This window comes from Balaenoptera physalus (genome assembly GCF_965194825.1).
Source record: "Balaenoptera physalus genome assembly, chromosome: 5".
In the NCBI taxonomy this organism is placed as follows: domain Eukaryota; kingdom Metazoa; phylum Chordata; class Mammalia; order Artiodactyla; family Balaenopteridae; genus Balaenoptera; species Balaenoptera physalus.
Window position 1 is genome coordinate 5882151 of NC_138884.1, and position 20047 is coordinate 5902197.

The window sequence follows — 20047 nt, forward strand, 5'->3', positions numbered from 1 at the left end:
AAATCCAAAGTTGTGGTTCTTCGTGATGAGGTTGTAAATATAAAGGACATCATGGTCGTTTTGAAAATTTATATTATCATTATATTATCATTATACAAATATAATGATCAGTGGGAAAAAAGTGAATTTATATTACATCAAAGAGCCAGTACAGAAAAGCAAAAAGAATTAAGAAATATCCAATATACACATATTATTGTGATCTGGTATGTTAAATGGACATTTTTAAAAACCTATTTTTTGTTTTGGAATTTCCTTATACAATGCTTATAAAGGTGTATATATTAGAATGTGAAGCTTGTTCTAAACAGTAGATATTCACACAAAATTATTGTTATAGGTTGTAAATTAAGAAGTGAGAATCCTCAAAAATGAAACAAACATAAGTTTCTATATAAAACAATAGCATTTTGAATAAACACATATCCAATACCATTATGCACACACACACACACACAAATGGAAATTCATACAAGCATGCACATTTACATATAGAGAGAATTATAAACTTATAAAATATGAAATTTATTTTTTTTACAAATAACGGAAGAGAATTCTTATAATCATCTCAACTTCTTTAATGGAATTTAAGATGTAAAAATAAAAACACATATTTAGAAACATATAGGGCAAAATGCCTATGCAATATTACAAGTAGGTATGATAAAAATAAAACCTTCTTTTCAAAATATCTATAAAAATACAAGTTTATAAAGGGTTTATACAGTTTAGAGTCAAGATTGTCTAGGTTACATAACAAACAATTCGAAAATCTCAGGAACCTACTTTTTTTATTGCATGTTTTTGCCTGTGCCATGCACTCACTGACGGTTGGCAGGAAAAAAGTCTTTTCCTGGAGTCACTAAAAAAAGGAACTGATGGAGAGTCCCCAGTCTTAGGACATTGTTATCTCATGGGCATCAGGATGTGCCATAGAGGGGAACGAAACAGAAAGAATGGGGCACCCGCTCTTCAATGCTTCCAGAGAGTAGTGACCCTGGTGTATCTACTCTCAAATCACATGACCACAGCTCACTTTAAGGGGATAAGACCGTGTAATCTCTGTGTGCTCAGAAGGTGAAGAGAATAAAGAATTGGTGAGAAGTAGTAATTTCTACCACACTACAGGACCTTTCATATTGTAAAGCTTATACTATCCTGAATGTGTATTATGATTCTCCAAAGCTGTATTTGAAGCTCCTTAAACTTTTTGAACAAGTGACTTATTTTTTTAAGTGGGATATTTTTGCACTAAATTTCTATGAACATACCTTTAAATAGTAGTTTATGCTGTATTTCAACTCTGTGACAGATAAATAGACAAAAAGTTTTTCACAATTGCACTTTAGTAATTAAAATCTTGATGTTCTTTTATTACTAAAATATATCTAATCATAATAATTTTTTACTCATATAGCTTGATAGGGAAGGAAATAATAATGAATTTTTGGAACCCAGACCTTAACGCATTAAGCACCTAATGTTATTTTCTTTCTAACCCTTGGATGGGGATGTCTACATACTTAATAACACCTATATATCTTTACCTGTATGTATCTATGTATCAATCGATTTATGTATTAATCTATCATCTATCTCTCTAGATAATGAATACTTCTTCTTTAATTGAAATACCTGTGAAGCTTTGGGGTGAATCTATTTTAATGAAGGGTCAAATATAGAATTTCCTTTCTAGAATAAATTCCTTATAATGACTTTCTGTCATAATTTCTGCACTCTTTATACAAGGGAGTATTAAAATATGTTCAAATCTATGATTTTCTGTATAGCAAAAAAATACTGATTATCCAAAAATAAATCACTTATTAATAAATAAGTTATCTATAGATTAACTAGGTTTCTTATCACATTTTCTTTGTTTCCAGCTCATTTTTAAAGATTTTTATAGTTTTTTTTAAGTTTTAGATTCACAGAAAAGTTGCAAAGATAGTATATATACTGTGCTAGATCATAACTATATACTTAACACCTAGTATTCCCACTGTAAACATCTTATTATGATACATTACCAACACCAATATATTATTATTAACTAAAGTCTGTACTATATTTTGATAGTTTTAGTTTTACCGAATGTCCCTTTTCTTTCCCAAGATCTCTTTGAGGACATCACATTACATTTGGTGATGTTGTTTCTGTATGCTCCTCTTAACTATGATCTTGCTAGTCTTCTAATCTTCATTTTTTCCCCCAAATTTTATAAATATTTTTATCTGGGAATTAGTTTCTAAACTTATCTATTTCTTTTTAGGTCACTTTCCCTAGCTTAACACAGAAATGTTGCTTTTCAAATAATGCCAATCAAGTCCAAATTCAAGAAGCATTTCACAAGAAGCTGTTTTCACAACAGGCAAAAACTGGATTTTAAATCTACAACAATTCTTTGATGCTTGGCATTTCCAAGTGTGTCTTGTAAAAAAGCTGTAAGATTTCTTTGTTGTACAGAATTATACATTCACTTCATTATCATGAGAAAATATTGGGTTGGTCAATATTTCCATTCAGGTTTTTCTGTAAGATCTTATGGAAAAAACTGAACGAAATTTCTGGCCAACCCAATACAAAATAGAGTGATAAATCCAAATTGGATTCACATTTCTGTACAACATTTAAGTTAAAATTCTACTGGAGATCAATTCACTATTCTTTCTCTGAAGAAACTTTCTAGAAGCATTTTTTTAATTGTTTGTGTGTCATGTCTTTAGTTTGCCTATTTGCTTAGGTAAATGACAGGCATAAATGACTGATCCATCTTCATTACCTAAATCACAGTCTGAGTTACCTAGAATCTGGCAGGTTGTTGGTTAATATTTAGTGAAGTTTGATATCTGAAACCAATAAATAAACACTTAAACAGTGAAGCTGTCCGAACCTTCACATATTAGATGAGTTTGTGAACAAATTATACTGTTCCCTACTGGTTGATCAGTTCTTCCCTCTGATACCCACAACTAGTTTATCATTAAAAAAATCCTCAAGCGTAATTCAAATTAATGTGAGATCAAAGGCGCTATTGATAATTTTTAGTGTGTTAATTAATTATTGTGTCACCCTAAATTCTGTTCTGTCTTGAATTTGGTACTTTACTGCATTTTCAACCATTATATCTAGTATATACACGATTCTAACAGGACTTCAACTTTTAATATGTCAACATAATACTCTATTGAAAATGTAGTTATCTACATATTAATAATCATAAAAATTCCAACTGATATGAGAGTTTTAGAGGCTATATATATATCAGATGGTATAAAAATAAAATATAACGTATTTCAAGTTAAACATGATTAGAGTATTCACTGTCAATAATAAATTATCATATGTGTAGTTCACTCCCAAAAAGATAATTGTGTTCATCTTAAACATGTAAAAAGTATTATACAATGTAGCTCAAAAAATGATATAAACTTCTTGAAGTCCATGTGATTTATTACCGTACTTTGATTTTCTGAGTCAGGCATTATTAAATTGCATTACAAAAGGAATGATTCCACAAACTATTTTATAAATGAATACACCTTATATAATTTGAAATGAATTTTAAGTGCTATAATGCTTACAAAGGGGTAAACTCTTGAGAAGTAACATATTTAGTACTCAGCCTGAAAATATACATAAAAATGGAAAACAATCAAACAAAGGAATGTTTGACATTACTTTTTCCAAGTTTGTAAGGAGAAATATTGCAAAGTCCAAATCAAATCCTTTTGTTTGTATCCTTCACCATATATATGATCATAGCTATGAGGCTCATAAATGGAGTTCTAGTATTCAAAACTTATTACAATAACAATCCCCCCAAATTAAGTGGCTGAATATCTCTGAATGGATATAAGGATTATACACAAAAATATGGAAGTGCGGAGTGACAGAATGAGGCCCATACATAGTTGAGTCCAATTACAATTAAAATAAAATGGCTTAATCTTATTTTTCTTATTATTGAATCTGATGAAAATAAAGATTCCATCACTGAAAACTCAATGTGGATTCAAATAGTCTATATATTTATATCTGCATTAATATATATATGCATATATTTAATTTTATGGGAAAAATAAGATGATTGTAAAAATATTTTTGTTCCTGGTGAAAATGATACCTTGTGATTTTACTTAATTTGTAAGTCAGTTTCAATATTATGTTCAGTTTGTCATTTGTTTTTTTGTTTGTTTTTTTGTTTTTTGGCCACACCTTGCAGCATGCATGTGGAATGTCCTTGATCAAGGATCGAACCCGTGCCCCTTTGCATGGAGTCTTATCCACTGGAACACTAGGGAAGTCCTGTTATCTGTTTTTAAGAAACAATATTTGGAGTGTACCAGAAATAGAAAATTGGATATTCCACCATTTACTGATATGACTTGAATGAAAAACAGAGATAAAATTGTATTAACAAAATTAGTTTTATTTTCCCGTAATTTAGGGAAAGTTTTAATTCATAGTGCTTTTGCTTTTTGTAAAATTGAGAAATTTAGAATTTCTCAATTAAAAAATAATGGATAATCAGGATTGCATTGGAATAAAATATCTTTGTTAAGAATTTTAGACATGCAAGAGATGAGTTGCTCTGTAGAAATACTTATGTACTTGAGAAATCCAAGTGCTCTCTAGAAAAAATGCTGAACCTGGTGCATTTTTATTGAAAATTTTAGACATTGAAAAAAATCAGCTTGCCTGGAAAATATGAACTAAGACTTCAGTGTTCTTCATATACAGACATTGGGCCTTTAACCTCCCAAGAAGCCTTGGGCTCAGCCTCAGTTCTACCTTAAAAGCTCTTTACAGCTTTAGTAAAATAATTTATATGGTGTCTAAAATTGTGCTTGAAACCCAATACTTGCTCAATAAACTATTATTATTATTTCATAGAATCCAATTTTCACTGATTCTGTAAAATCAAGTTTCTCTTAGATTAACAGTCAAAGAACATACAGGAGGATTTACAACAAAAGAATTATTTCTAAGAGGTATATTGAAACACCACATTCACTAATAAGCAATTGTAAATAAAAGCTCACACTTAAGGAGGTAGATGAAAGAAATGAACAGAAGTAAGACAACAATAAATATATCTTGAATTTAAAAAGATCTAGAAATTTCAATTTTCATTATTTTAAGAAAATCATAACACACAACACTATGGTCAAATATCTCAAACATTACTAGCATAAATGCATCGATGTAATCATTTTAGAAAATAATATGACATAGGTATCTCTAATCTTAAGAATGACAAGTGATTTTACTAAGTAATTTAACCTCTGGGAAATTTTTTAACAATAAAAGATTTGGATGGATTTCAAATATACATTTCAAGAGTTTGTAGATCGCTTAATGTTCATATAAAAGCTGCATGACATTTAGGTCTTTAATCCATTTTGAGTTTATTTTTGTGTATGTTGTTAGAAAGTGTTCTAATTTCATTATTTTACATGTAGTTGCCCAGTTTTCCCAGCACCACTTATTGAAGAGGCTGCTTTTCTCCATTGTATATTCTTGCCTACTTTGTCATAGATTAGGTGACCATAGGTGCATGGGTTTATCTCTGGGCTTTCTATCCTGTTCCATTGATCTATAGTTCTGTTTTTGTGCCATACCCTACTGTTTGGATTACTGTAACTTTGTAGTATAGTCTGAAGTCAGGGAGCCTGATTCCTCCAGCTCCATTTTTCTTTCTGAAGATTGCTTTGGCTATTTGGCGTCTTTTGTGTTTCCATACAAATTGTAAAATTTTTTGTTCTAATTCTGTGAAAAATGCCATTGGTAATTTGATATGGATAAAAGACCTAAATGTAAGGCTGGATACTATAAAACTCTTAGAGGAAAACATAGGCAGAACACACTTTGACATAAATCACAGCAAGATCTTTTTTGGTCCATCTCCTAGAATAATGAAAATAAAAACAAAAATAAACAAATGGGATCTAATTAAACTTAAAACCTTTTGAACAGCAAAGGAAACAATAAACAAAACAGAAAGATAACCCCAAAATGAGAGAAAATATTTGCAAATGAAGCAACAGACAAGAGATTAATCCCCAAAGTATACAAACAGAGCATGTAACTCAATATCAAAAAAACAAATAACCCAATCAAAAAATGGGTGGAAGACCTAAATAGACATTTCTCCAAAGAATACATACAGATGTCCAAAAAGCACATGAAAAGTTGTTCAACATCACTAATTATTAGAGAAATGCAAATCAAAACATCACTGAGACATCACCTCACACCAGTCAGAATGGCCATCATCAAAAAATCTACAAACAATAAATGCTGGAGAGGGTGTGGAGAGAAGGGATCCCTCCTACACTGTTGGTGGGAATGTAAATTGGTACAGCCACTATGGAGAACAGTATGGAGGTTCCTTATAAAACTAAAAATAGAACTATCATATGACCCAGCAATCCCACTCCTGGGCATATACCCAGAGAAAACCATAATTCAAAAAGACACATGCACCCCAACGTTCATTGCAGCACTATTTACAATAGCCAGGACATGGAAGCAACCTAAGTGTCCATCAACAGAGGAATGGATAAAGAAGATCTGGTACATATATACAATGGAATATGACTCAGCCATAAAAAAGAACAAAATAATGTAATTTGCAGCAACATGGATGAACCTAGATATTTTCATACTGAGTGAAGTAAGACAGACACAGGAAGACAAATATCATATGATATCACTTGTATATGAAATCTTAAAAAAAAAAGGGGTACAAATGAACTTATTTACAAAACAGAATTAGTCACGGATGTAGAAAACAAACTCATGGTTACCAGGGGTTAAGGGGTGGGGGGAGCGAAAAATTGGGAGATTGGGACTGACATATACATACTACTATATATAAAATAGATAACTAATAAGAACCTGCTATATAGCACAAGGAACTCTACTCAATACTCTGTAATGGCTTACATGGGAAAAGAATCTTAAAAAAAAAAAAAAAAGTGGATATATGTATATGTATAACTGATTCACTTTGCTGTACACCTGAAACTAATACAACATTGTAAATCAACTGTACTCCAATAAAAATTTTAAAGAATAAAAAATAAGTAAAAAATTAACTGCATGACAAAGAATAGTAAATAGTAAATTTACACATAGTAAATAAATATAAATTTTACTAAAATGAAAGTTTAATATTTCACAGATGCTACTACTAAATTTAAATGTCCTATAGAAAACAGCAATTAATTATTAAAATATCATCAGGCAAGGAAAGAATCTATTAATTTAGTATTAAATCAGGACTAATAATACTATCACTGTGAAACCATGTTAAGAAATTATTAGTAATAATATTTATTTCCTTTACAAGAATGCTGTTACATCATAGCTCATTCTTACATCTTGGTTAGGTTTTCAATTGAAATATTCAGATATATTTAATACTCTCTGATCCATAGAAAAATATAAAATTTTAATTTTCAAAAAATTTAATTAGAAAATTTTATATTTGCAGCAGAACTTTGAAAATTCATGTAAGGAAGTCCCACTCAAAAATAACACAAAATAGTTGATACGTCCAAATTTATAAACTTTATAAATATGGGATATGGCTCTTGGTATGAAGTTGCTAATTAAAAACAGTCTGTTTAAGGTTTTCTGGGGACTGATGTCCCTTAGCTTTGTGCCAGTTTTTAAACATTTGGGAGAATGATGCTACAAGCGCTGGGTTAGAACAAAATTCCAGTGGATTTAGGCAAACCAGTACAATTTTAGGATATGGCCTGCCATCTTCTTAGGGCTATCACAGATTTAAGACTACTGATGTCTCATAAAAGTCCCTTGAAAACTAAGCCTCTAGCGTTCATGTTCTCTTTCCTGGGTCAAGAGCCCTGTACGAAGATCTAAAACCTGGTGCAGTAAAAGCCTGGAGATCACATCAGGGTCCTCATTGTGTTCCAATACTTTACAAATCAAACCCATTTACCTTCTGTAATAAATAGCACAAAGAAATTTAAAGAGAAATAGTGCAGCTTCGTTAATTATTTAAATAATTGTGAATTTCCCAACTTCAAAAAGATTACTTTGCACTTAAGAAATCTTTATTTCCCATACGAGAAGAAGATGGTTTTTGAGGAAAAGCATAATGACGTTAGGAAACTAGCATCAAAATATCCTGACTGCCTTCTTCAGCTCCTTCTCCTGATTTTCAGACAGTTGTTAACCTAATTGAAATGTTCAACAAAACACACATAATTAACAAGACGTCCAGTTGAGTTCTAGCATCTGGAACCGTTTTCATAGGTGGACGCACACTTCTACTCCAGACATTACCAGTTAAGCTGTACTTTTTGTGCACAGACAGGGAAACAAACTCTGAATGCTATTCCCCTTCCTCAGGCCTCAGGAAATTTGGGAAATAGGATACTTGCCAAAAGAAAATAAACAGTTGTAGAAGATAATTATTTGAATTCTTTGTTATCATGAATTGTAAACACGTAGACTTAAAATGCAAAGAATTTTCTAGAAACTTTTATCTTCACTTTTTTTTTTTTTTAGCTCAATTAATTATGGCTTCATGAGAAAGCTCACCAAAGGAAATAAGTCAGGCAAAGCACTGGCACAATTTGTGCAAGTTCTTTCAAGCCTTACTTTTTTGTAAACATATTATTTTCTGAGCCTCTGCCAAAGATTTGAGATATTGTGCATCTAATTGTTACGTTTATTTTGTTAAATTTTGTGTATGTTTTTATTACATTTATTTTCTTTTGCTTTTTCCTTACATGGCTCCATGCTGTCATACTTTTTGGTAAGAAGAACATAATTACATAATTAATAAACACTGTGGTTTCTCAAGCATGTGCACAAACCCAAAAGACATTCTAAGCATTTCTCTTTCCCTAATAATGCCATAGTGTCTGGGATAATGGATCATTTGATAGAAGTACTAGCCCACTGGATCATTGATTCAAAGGAACACCGATTTTAGAGCACTTAAGTTTTCTATGAAAAAATATGAAGTTCTGAACAAATAAACTGTACAATGCACAAACAGTACAAACTAATTTTTAGATTCACTTTAAGTCCCAGGATTTAGATGCAACACGCTCTGTATAGTGTGTTTAAAAGTGGAAAGAAAAATTGATCTAAATAACAGTTTAAGTATATTGTAGAACCAAACAAAGAAGGAAGCTGATTTTCATTAATGAGAAAATCACAAATAAAAAGAAGAAATTTTTTTTTATGGTGACAGCCTTTGAGTTTTTGCCCATGATTTGATATTAAGAATGAGAGAGAGAAACCCTCTTACACTGTTGGTGGGAATGTAAATGGTGCAGCCACTATCGAGAACCATATGGTGGTTCTTTAAAAAAACTAATAGAGTTACCATATGATCCCGCAATCCCACACTTGGGCCTATATCCAGAAAAAGATTATAATCTGAAGATACCTGCACCCCAATGCTCATTGCAGCACTATTTACAAATAGCCAGGACATGGTAGCAACCTAAGTGTCCATTGACAGATGAATGGAAAGAAGATGTGGTACATATATACAATGGAATATTACTCAGCCATAAAAAAAGAATGAAATCATTCCATCTGCAGCAACATGGATGGACCTAGAGATTGCCATACTAAGTGAAGTAAGCCAGACGAAAAAGACAGATATCATATGATATCGCTTATATATGGAATCTAAAAAAAAAAGATACAAAAGAACTTATTTACAAAACAGAAATAGACCCACAGACATAGAAAACACAAAGGTGAAAGGAGGAAGAGGAATAAATTAGGAGCTAGGGATTAACATATGTATATTACTATATATAAAATAGATAAACAACAAGTCCTACTGTATAGCACAGGGAACTTTATTCAGTACTTTGTATTGAAACTATAAGGAAAAGAATCTGAGAAAGAATATAAATATATTCAGAGATTATATATATATATCTATATATATATATAGATATATATATATATATCTGAATCACTTTGCTGTATACCTGAAACTAACACAACATCGTAAATCAACTATACTTCAATTAAAAAAAAAGAAAAAAGAATGAGAGAGATATTACAAAGAAGACATTTAAAGGATCAAAAGGTACATAAATAAATGAGATGCTTAACATCATTAATCATCAGGAAGATGCAAATCAAAAGTGCAACAAGATCACCTCACACCTTCTAGGATGGTTATTATCAAAAAGACAACAAATAACGAGTTCTGGGGAGGATGTGGAGAAAAGATTAATCCTTGTGCACTGTTGAAAGAAATGGAAACTGGTGCAACCACTTTAAAAAACAGTATGGAGGCTCCTTAAAAAATTTAAAATAAAACTGCCGTATAATCCATCACTCCTACTTCGGGGTATTTATCCAAAAGAATTGAAAAAGATATGTGCACACCCATGTTATTGTAGTATTGTTCACAATAGCCTTAAGTGATGTTAACTTATCAGAAACTACCTAATGACTATCTTAGAACAGCAGAGTTGGCTCCTATGCTGACCCGTATCTTAGGCAGCACTCTTAGCCCTTAGTAATCTTTTCCCTGTTGTCCTTTTTATCATAACACTGGTCAATGCCAGATATTATCCTTTGTCTTTACTGGTTTGTTTGTCATCTATCTTTCCACAGAAAGAGTAGAGCAGGAACTTTGTCTCTCATTCCTGCTCAACCCCCAGAAACTGAAAGGGCATCTGAAACATAGTAGGTACATAATCAATATTACTGAATTAATAGTTTATTTTATAATAAATATGATCTTACTGTTTTAAGAAAATTATTGTTTATTAAAATTAAAAATTGAATTTATACACTAATTTCCTTTAGCTTTTGTCAAAATAAAATTACCTTGATTGTATACAAACTATAAAAGGTATAAGTCCAATGAAATTTTTCTGTATAATTAATGTTTGTAAAAGTATTTGTGTGATTATTTACCAATCTTCAGACCAAATAAGCAAGAACAAAATTATTGGTACCATATGTGTGACATTCTTTTAAATTGTGAAATTTTTCTTTCAAAGTAAATATAAAATAAATTTCTTGCATTTTTCCTAAATAGCAAATGGAAACATTTTCACCTTTTACATAAGTTCTATATCATCTGTAAAGCATAATATTAAGTATAAATTCCTGATTTTTCATGGAAAGATCCCATGTTGCACGAAATAAGATAATAATAAAAAACCCTTTGTGTGGTTTTTCAATTAGCCAGGGATCAAAGACAAACACATGAAAACAGAGCAGAATACCTAAATCTAAAATCTAGAAATATTAACCAATTCATGAGCATAAATCTGTTGCAGTCTTAGGTGTGCAAAACACAGTACAAATTTATTATAATCTTACATGTATAAAAACACTACATAATAGAAGCAAACGTAAAAAGAATTAACTTCAATGAAGATTAAATAATAATGTGTGTTTGAAATAATTGTAAACCACAAAGTTTTATACACATGGTAGGAACTCCTAAGCTTCTTCCTTTAAAAACAGATTAAGATTAATTGGATAGAACAGCCTAAGACAGATTTAAAAATCCCAAAACAATGCCAAACTGTCCACTGCATATAATCCAGGTCATACATGCCAGGGAGGAGAAAAAAGGACTCAGAGGCACCACAATAATGAGGAAAGACTCTAAAGTTCAATAGAACTTGAACTAAGTACAGTAGACAGAATTCTAGCGTGAATCCCAATGACACACATTCTCGTATAACCACCTCATCTTATGTGTAAGCAGAACCTTTAACATGCTTTTGACCAATGGAATATGGCAAAGGTGATGTGATATTGCTCTTTTGGTTATGTTCTATGGCAAAGAGGATAGATCTTAAGAAGCAATTAAGGTTTCAAATCAGTTCATTTTATGTATGTCAAAAAGGAGATTTTTCTCTCTTGACCTGATCCAATGAGGTTTCTTTTAAAGAAAAGCAATTCTAGAGGTCAGACCAAAGAAGTCAGTGAGATGCTTTCTGGCCTTGAAGAAGCAACCTACCATGAGTTCTGAGCTGCAAAGAAATAAACCTACCAACAGCCTGGAGGAGGAATCTGAGCCTCAAATAAGAGCCCAGCCCTGGATGAAACCTGGATGTGAGATCCTGAGCAAAGGATCCAGCTAGCCTGTACCCAGACTTGTGACCCATGAAAACTGTGAGATAATAACAGTTTAAGCCAATAAGATTATGGTAATTTTTATGCAACAATCTAAAACAAATACATACAAAAATATTGACATCTTGGTGATATCCAGGGTGACAGTGACATGTCATTGTTGCAACAAAAACTACAGAGACTGAAAAGTACACATGAGCACAATATGCTCTTATACTGTGAGAAAACTTGGCTGGAAACAGGAGTGGGTTATAGGTTGGGATTATTGAAAATATGGCAGTCCAGAAAAGACATTGTGCTTATATACTGGGAAGGAATCATACTTTATATTTTGACCTATCTCTGTTTTACAAATGTGCATTGCACATATGAGAAAACTGAAAATCAGATTGATTGCTTGCAGAGTGTAGAGTCAATTAGAAGGATCTTAAAAACAAGCAGAGAATTTCAACTTAATACAGTAAAAATTAGAGATCCACTGATGATTTCAGAACACAGTGACATTTGAAAGCTTACTTTAATCAAGAGGAATCTAGGAGAGGTAAGAATTCTGTATCCACAGAGCATAATGATTATGATCATGCAGCTGTTTCAGACAGAGCTTGGTCTGAGTCCCAGCTCTGTGGGCAACATAACTCTTGAAGCTTTGGTCTGTCAGTGTCTACCTCATAGGGTGTTGTGCATATAAAATGAAATAATGTTTATAAATACTTAACACCTTTCATGACCTGTTATGAATCATCAAAACATTTACTTACCATTATAATCATTAATTATTATTACTGCAGGAAGAACCAAGAATTAGAAAGATCAATGTAGAAAATGTCAAAATAATTCTGGTTGACATGCGACAGTCTGGGTCAAGGTAAAAGTGATCAGAGGAGAGAAGAGAAAATAGAGAATTAGGTAAAGTTACATTACAAAGGGAAGAATGTCAAAACTTGGAGACTCACTGCATATAATAGGATAGGATAGAATAGAATAGAATTGAATATGAATGATGTAAGTTTAAAATGTGTATGAATTTTCAGGCCTAGGTAAATGGAAAAAAAGTATGTCATTAACTGACAGGCAGAAAAATTAGGATGGGGGACCACGTTAGGGATGAGATAATGAGTTCATGGAGTTTGTCCTGTCACCATGAAATCAGAGTTAAAAAGTTTAGCAGACCTTTGTAAATATTTACATTTATGGAGTTCAAATGTGGGCCAGAGCTATGTATTTGGAAGATGTTTGTGAAGAGAGAATAATTGTAGCTTTTGGAGTGAATAGTCTTCCTGCAGGGCTCCCGAGAGAATAAAGAACAGTGAATAGTATACAAAATAGAGTAGACATTTCAAGATTAAAAACTTTTATGCCAGGCTTCATTTCAGAAGTAAAACACTGGGTATTGCTAATCAGCATGTAAAATATTTAATAAAATCCCTATAAATCTTTCCACTTTTAAGTTAAACTTTTTCCACAAATCAAACTTTTCTATCTCCTTTGGGATCCACTTAATAAGGACAACCCAAACTCGGATAACGAGGATTCACTAGGGGATCTGATGCAACTGTGGGGCCCTCCTGGGAGGGCCACCAGCACTTATCGCTTTTCCTCAGTCATCCTAAAAGCCCTGTGAAAGCAAAGAGCCTCAGTTACTGGCCAGCACTTCCCTTTGTATACCTCAAATAGAAGAAACAACAGAGTGAAGTACTGAATGTTTCCTGAGTGTTCAAGAGCCCGCTTTAGACTACCTCTCTTTGTATTGTGCTTCAAAACTACTAATTTTATTTTGATTATTTTATTTCATCTCATAGACTATTTGAAATATTAGCAGCTAACTAGTCTGAAAGTTTAAATGTGAGTAGCAGTTTATAACACAAGTGGTGATTGCTTGAAGTAGGTGATTGAACTTTAGTTCAAGATGTATTTGGATTTGAATTTTGTATTCAGGAGGACTTTTTTGAGAATGAAACAAACAAACAAAAAATTGAGCTCTTAGGGAAGACATCTATTATATTGTCTCTTATTCTATTTGAGATATAAAGGGAAATATTGTGTTGCTAGTATTATAGTCTATGAGGTTGAATAATGTAGCACCTCTAACATTACAGAGGAAAAACTCCTTAAGACCTTTGGTATTGTACATTCTAAAGCTTGTATACTAGAGAATATATGACATAAAATCATTTCAACATAACCTAATAATTAAGGGAAAGACTTGGGGCAAGAGGGGAAATGGCATTCACATTAAATAAATAAAGTATCAGAAAAAAAAAAATCCTAGCTTTAAATAAGACACACCCACTTGAATATTTGACCTAAACAGAGGTGCTAAAACTGGAGAGTAGATGCAAGATGGATGAGCTAAGCTCGATTGCCTAATCCACCTATTCCTAGTGGTGGGACCATGGGCTGGAGAGGTAGAAAGCTTTCACCTGTCTGCTTTCTCATATCTAAAATGAAGATAACAGAAACTTCTACATGGTTATGTAAATGAAAAATGTCTTAATATGGATAAAGTGATAATATGAATAAAATGTATATGTACACATATTAATACTTTAAAATAGCATTTTTTTCCTATATTCTCCCTCTTCCTGTATAGGCAAATCTAGGTTCACAGACCATATGCTCAGATGTCAATAGGTAATCTATCATGAGACAGAAAAAGTGTTTACTAGTAGTGGCTCACTGGCCCTCTTTCTTTGGAAAGATGAATGAGACCACTTCCTTACCCCTAAATGAGGTAGTCCAGAGTCTGATTGACATCAGGGCCACAACAACACTTGTGTCTTTGAGAAAAAGGTGCACATAACCACAAAGGGCATGGGAGCATTTGTCATTTCATATGTGTAAGAACCTTACTTTGAAGGCTTTAGAAATTAGAAAAAATAAGGCCTTTGTGGTCATTAAAACACTATCTAATATGCTTGGTGGAAGTGGAAGGGCAGATTATTTTCATTTCATCATCATCTTTGGGGAACATAGTTCAGACTTGTATGTTTTAATTGCTACTGTATGTATGTTTTAATTGGTACGTTGGTGCTACTTGTGCGGGGAAGATATATCACTAAAGTAAGTTTCTCTTAACTGTCAATTATAATGAATATATTTAAATAAAACTCAATGAAAAAAGGATTTTCAAGTCTTCTGCATTGTGCTTTAGAGTTGTTAGCAGTGCTATGAACCAGTTATGAGTTGGAATAATAGTCTCTGCATTGACATGCAAATGAATTCACTAAGCTACTACTTTGCTTTAGAGATTTACATAATTTGATACCAAAACCACATTAAATTAATATTAATAATTTGGTTTTAAAGCAAGAAAGTTCAGAGTTGAGCTGCTCTTCTTTCCACATTTCACCACATCTATGTATGAAAACATTGATATACAATCAGCAAACACAGTTTAGGCGTAGGGATATCCAGGCTCTGTTCCTTAGACGTTCATGCTTATTACCTGAAGATGTATAAGAAGTAAACCTCATGTGCCTCTTTTAGAGATAATAATTTTCAAATTATTTATCATTACCCACACTTTTTGCAGAATCAGTGTAGTGCTCTAATCTCTTCATTATTCACACATTCATTCTGTTTCTTATTCCTGCCAATTTTTTGTTTCCAGTTTTTCCTTCCCTTGCCAATCAACATGAGACCTTCTGAGTGACATTTTCATGGCAAGAAAAAACAAAAACAAAAACAAAAACTTGTGTGTGCAGAAGCATACTAGCCTAAATAAAAACTAACAATAATTAGAAAACACTTTTGCCACTACAAATTATATATTGTATTATAGATTAATATGTAAATTATTTTTATATTAAGTAACATTTCTTGAACTTGCATATTCCAGATGATTTCTATCCCATTGCATGTTTATGGTAGAGAAGAATTTACCAAAAATTATATATATATATATATATATATTTAATTAGATAGATAGGTAGATAGCATATATATATATATATATATATATACATATTTATGTATAATACATTCATATATATACATTCACACACTCAGAGTAAGCATTATATTATTGTTTAATTCTTATTCTTTTAGAAAATCCATATTAAGACTCATTAGAATTCCGAATGTATCAAAAGCACTATCTCATCTCTTAATATATCTCATAACATAAAATATTAACTTCTTCAATACCAAGGTGATTAAGGAACAAAGGGACCAGTTGTTTTCTTGTGTGGTGACCAATTTAATGAGGAAATTGGGATTTTCCACAAGGGAATCTACAGCTCACCTTAAGTAGACTAAGCCCAAAGGACATTGGAGGTGTTGGAGCCGAAGGTGATTAAGTTTTTTCTGAAGAAAATAATTGGGCACAGGGCTGTTACAATGAGGTTAACAACAGGAAGCATTTTTCTAGCTTATTAGTTCATAAACATCTTCTGAACTTATTATAAAGTATATTATATATTCTATTAAGTATACTTTATAAAGTATATCATATAAAGTATATTATATAGTAAGTAATAAAAAATACTAGAGATTGTATGTCAATTTGGGGCAAATATAAAAGATTCATAGGAACATATTATTCAAAGTCCTTTGGTTTCATGGGTAAATGAGTATTAAACATGAGAACTGGCCATCATTCAAAGAAAATTCTCAATAAACTATTAGATATAATTTAAAAGTTAGTTTTAAAAAAGTCAATTAAACTTTTCAGCATATTTCAGATTTTATCATTACTTACTTGATTTCTCTACTGTACATGTTAATTAATTTTTTAAAAGATAGCAATATATAGTCTTGATAACATAAAATCCAAATTGTTCATCTTTATCTTAAATTCCTCCAGTCATACATAGTCATTAATATTATTTGGAAGGGAAAAAAGGACATCTATCAAGAAATATCATCTTTTAAATTATTATCTAGATCAATGTGCTTTAAGAATTTGAGAAATAAGAAAGAAAACAATTTGAACATATGTGACATTAAATTATTTCAGTAATTTGTCTATATACTTTCTAAAAGTTCATTATCTTGAAATAAAAAGTGCTTTATACAATTTCAGTGCCTATGAAATGAATTAATGGCTGAGCAGGCTATCTGTTGCTATGGTATTGACTATTCCCTTGAATTTCACATGGACAAGTTATAACTTCAAAATATGGTCATTTCTTTGTGGAGCAAAGAATTAATGAAATACCACCATGTGTGAATATCTTTACTAGAAGTCTTCAAAGTTGGCAGTTTTACTTGTTTACAGCTAGAATTGCATTCTGATCAAATAGTATCTCCTATGTGCTGATTTTGGGCTTATTATGGTCACCTAATTTTACCTTACTTCAGAACTGTTATATAAAAGCTTAATAAGTAAAAAAAAATCAGGGGAAAATGATTTTAGTATTTTAAGTTTGCAATCTCATTGAACCTACCTTACTGGTTTCATTACTACCAATAACACATTTTGATGTTAGTGTTTCACCATTTCATTGTGACAACTCTAAACTTCATCTAAAAGAATTCCGGATACTGGTAGTTCAAAGCTTTACTGTTTCTACCCAAACAAAGACATACATCTTGGAAAACTTTATGGAAAAAAAAAGTCAATGAGATACTCATTTGGGTGAATATAGTGTTTATATATGTTACTACTTTTAGAGTAAGTTATAAAATAAAAATATACGTTTATGTTTCCATATAATAAATAAAACTAAAATTTTAAAGCTATAAATCTGTTTAAAATTCCACAGTCTGAATATTTATACCAATATGATTAGTCTTAAAGAGAACGTTTCAAAATATACAGAAGAAAAGAGTGATTCTCTATACAATTAAAAGAGGCTGGTGTAAGCCTCATGGCCTAGTGTTCCATAGACTGTAGTTTGTTTTTCTACCTGCTTAGTTCTTAAAAACTTGTATCACTATTTAATGGAAGATAGCATGACTTACAGGAATCCTACAAAGAACACCTGCTTAGGGTAAAACATGAGAACAGCTAAAGGGGCTTACATTTGACCTCTAGTGTTTGCAATAATATCCATTTCTTTTAACAATCACTCTCATATAGGACTGTGCCATTAATAAAATGCAAAATCTTTACCCAGAGGTATTATTTTAAACAATAAACTCTAAACCTAAAGTTCATCTTTGTATGTATAATGCAACTGTAGTAGAAATTTTTATGATGATTAAAAATATACAAATATTTAAACTTAGTGTACTTTTTAGTTGCTGAAAAACATAGCCCTAGTCAGTTGAATGGTATTTATTGTCTGAAATAGCTCATATTTTACCCATTCCTATTAATAAAGGACATCTAGCTGCAACCTGAACTCACTTCCTGGAATGTAAAGAAGCTCCTCCCCATGTTTCCCCGGCCATCGTTTATACTTAATCTAATGTCACTAAATGACATAAATGAAAGAACATAATATCCTTTATCAAACAAACTATCATGCCTACCTAAAAAAGTCATGAATAGTAATAGAAATACATAGAGCACCAGCTAACTTCTATCATTTAATGATTCTTCATTATGAGAAGTACTGTTCAGTGGTTTTCTGCACTGAATTATTTATACATTCACACTCAAAACACACTGCCAATTGACAAAAGGAATGTAGCTTCAAAAGAAAATCTCCCAAGTAGAGAAAAGCTCTCTGTTAAGCATACAAGAGGTTAAACATTGCTGAAATAGCGAGACATTTTCCCAGCCCACGCTTCCCAGTTCCATTCAATTACCAACAGCAGTAGCAACTATAATACAAGCTAATACTGTATTATTAAATCAGAGCTTCCCATTTACATCCACCTCTGACCTGAGGGGGCAGGGAGGGGATGACATTCACTAGTCAAGCAGAACAAACAGCTCCCAACTTGGAAATACACATGACCTTGGGGTGCAGAATTCTGAGAGACCGAGTTTCACAAGTTTTATTTGGATCTACTGTATAACACATCTAAATGAACCCAGCATGGTATAAATGCTCCTATCCTTACCACTTCCCCTCCAGAATAATGTGAAGAGAGCTCTGCACTTTGCAGTCTAAGCTCTAGATACCATAGGCAATATTGATTAATCAGAGATTAGTCCATTCACATATTTTTAAGGTTACATTTATTTTAAACAACTTGTTGGTTGATAATTTAATGCAATTTACTAACATATTTGAGGACTTGCAGTGAATGGTTCCTGTTCCTTGAGCCATGCAAGAAGTGTTGCTCTACAAAATTTATATTTATAAAGCAAGATGTAACATGATGGCATTAACTTCACACACATAAACAGCAGAGCCTTCAACTTCCCCTCTAGAATTCAGTGCCTAATCACCAATCATTATTCTTGTAATAGTAATGATAACAGTAATTAGTAAAATAATTGTTGCAATCATTGCCAACTGTCCCGTTTCAAATTATAAAAATAATCATAACTTGGTCTTAAATTTTTGTATGACAGTCTGCATTGCTCCCCCATTTGTAAAAATGTTATAAAAATGTTCTTTTTCTTACCTTATTTCAACAGTTACAAAGTCTCCCAGAAAGATTCTTAAACGGCGTGTATCTGTAAATCACGATAATAATAATAATTTTTAAAAAAACTAAAAAGATGGTCTTAGCTGGGGAAAAGATGGAAATAGTTTGCTCTAAAACTATAGAAATCCCCGAAGTCACGCCTGGCTGGGCGCCCAGGGGGCGAACGCAGGACTCTCTCCCACGTCCGAGACCACACTCCTTTGTCAAGTTGATGGGGTCCAGCTGGTGAAGAGGGTCGCGCAGGGCGCAGAGGGTGCGAGAGGGCGTCGCCTGGAGGGGCGGGAGCCGCGGCTCTTCCCGCTCCCCGGGTTCAGCACCGGCAGCGCCGTGGACAGCACCCGCTCTTCTCGCCTCCAGCGTGTCTCAGCCCCTGAACCCGGCTGATTCTCGCGCCTCCTCCCCGAGCCGGGGCTGCTGCCACTCACCCCGGGAGCGCCCCGCCCCT

At 32.4% G+C, this 20047-nt stretch overlaps 1 protein-coding gene across 4 annotated transcripts in view; it reads right to left on the minus strand.

The window, feature by feature from the left end:
• Positions 1 to 20047, minus strand: part of FSTL5 (follistatin like 5) — a 765145-nt gene that overhangs the window by 730633 nt on the left and 14465 nt on the right. For 3 of the 4 annotated variants that reach the window (XM_082461708.1, XM_082461706.1, XM_082461707.1), the window contains exon 1: positions 19579 to 20021. The gene's annotated coding sequence lies outside the window, so the exon portion shown is untranslated. Of the gene's footprint in view, positions 1 to 19578; positions 20022 to 20047 lie in introns of those variants that run through there. The other variant, XM_082461701.1, reaches the window with a different exon arrangement.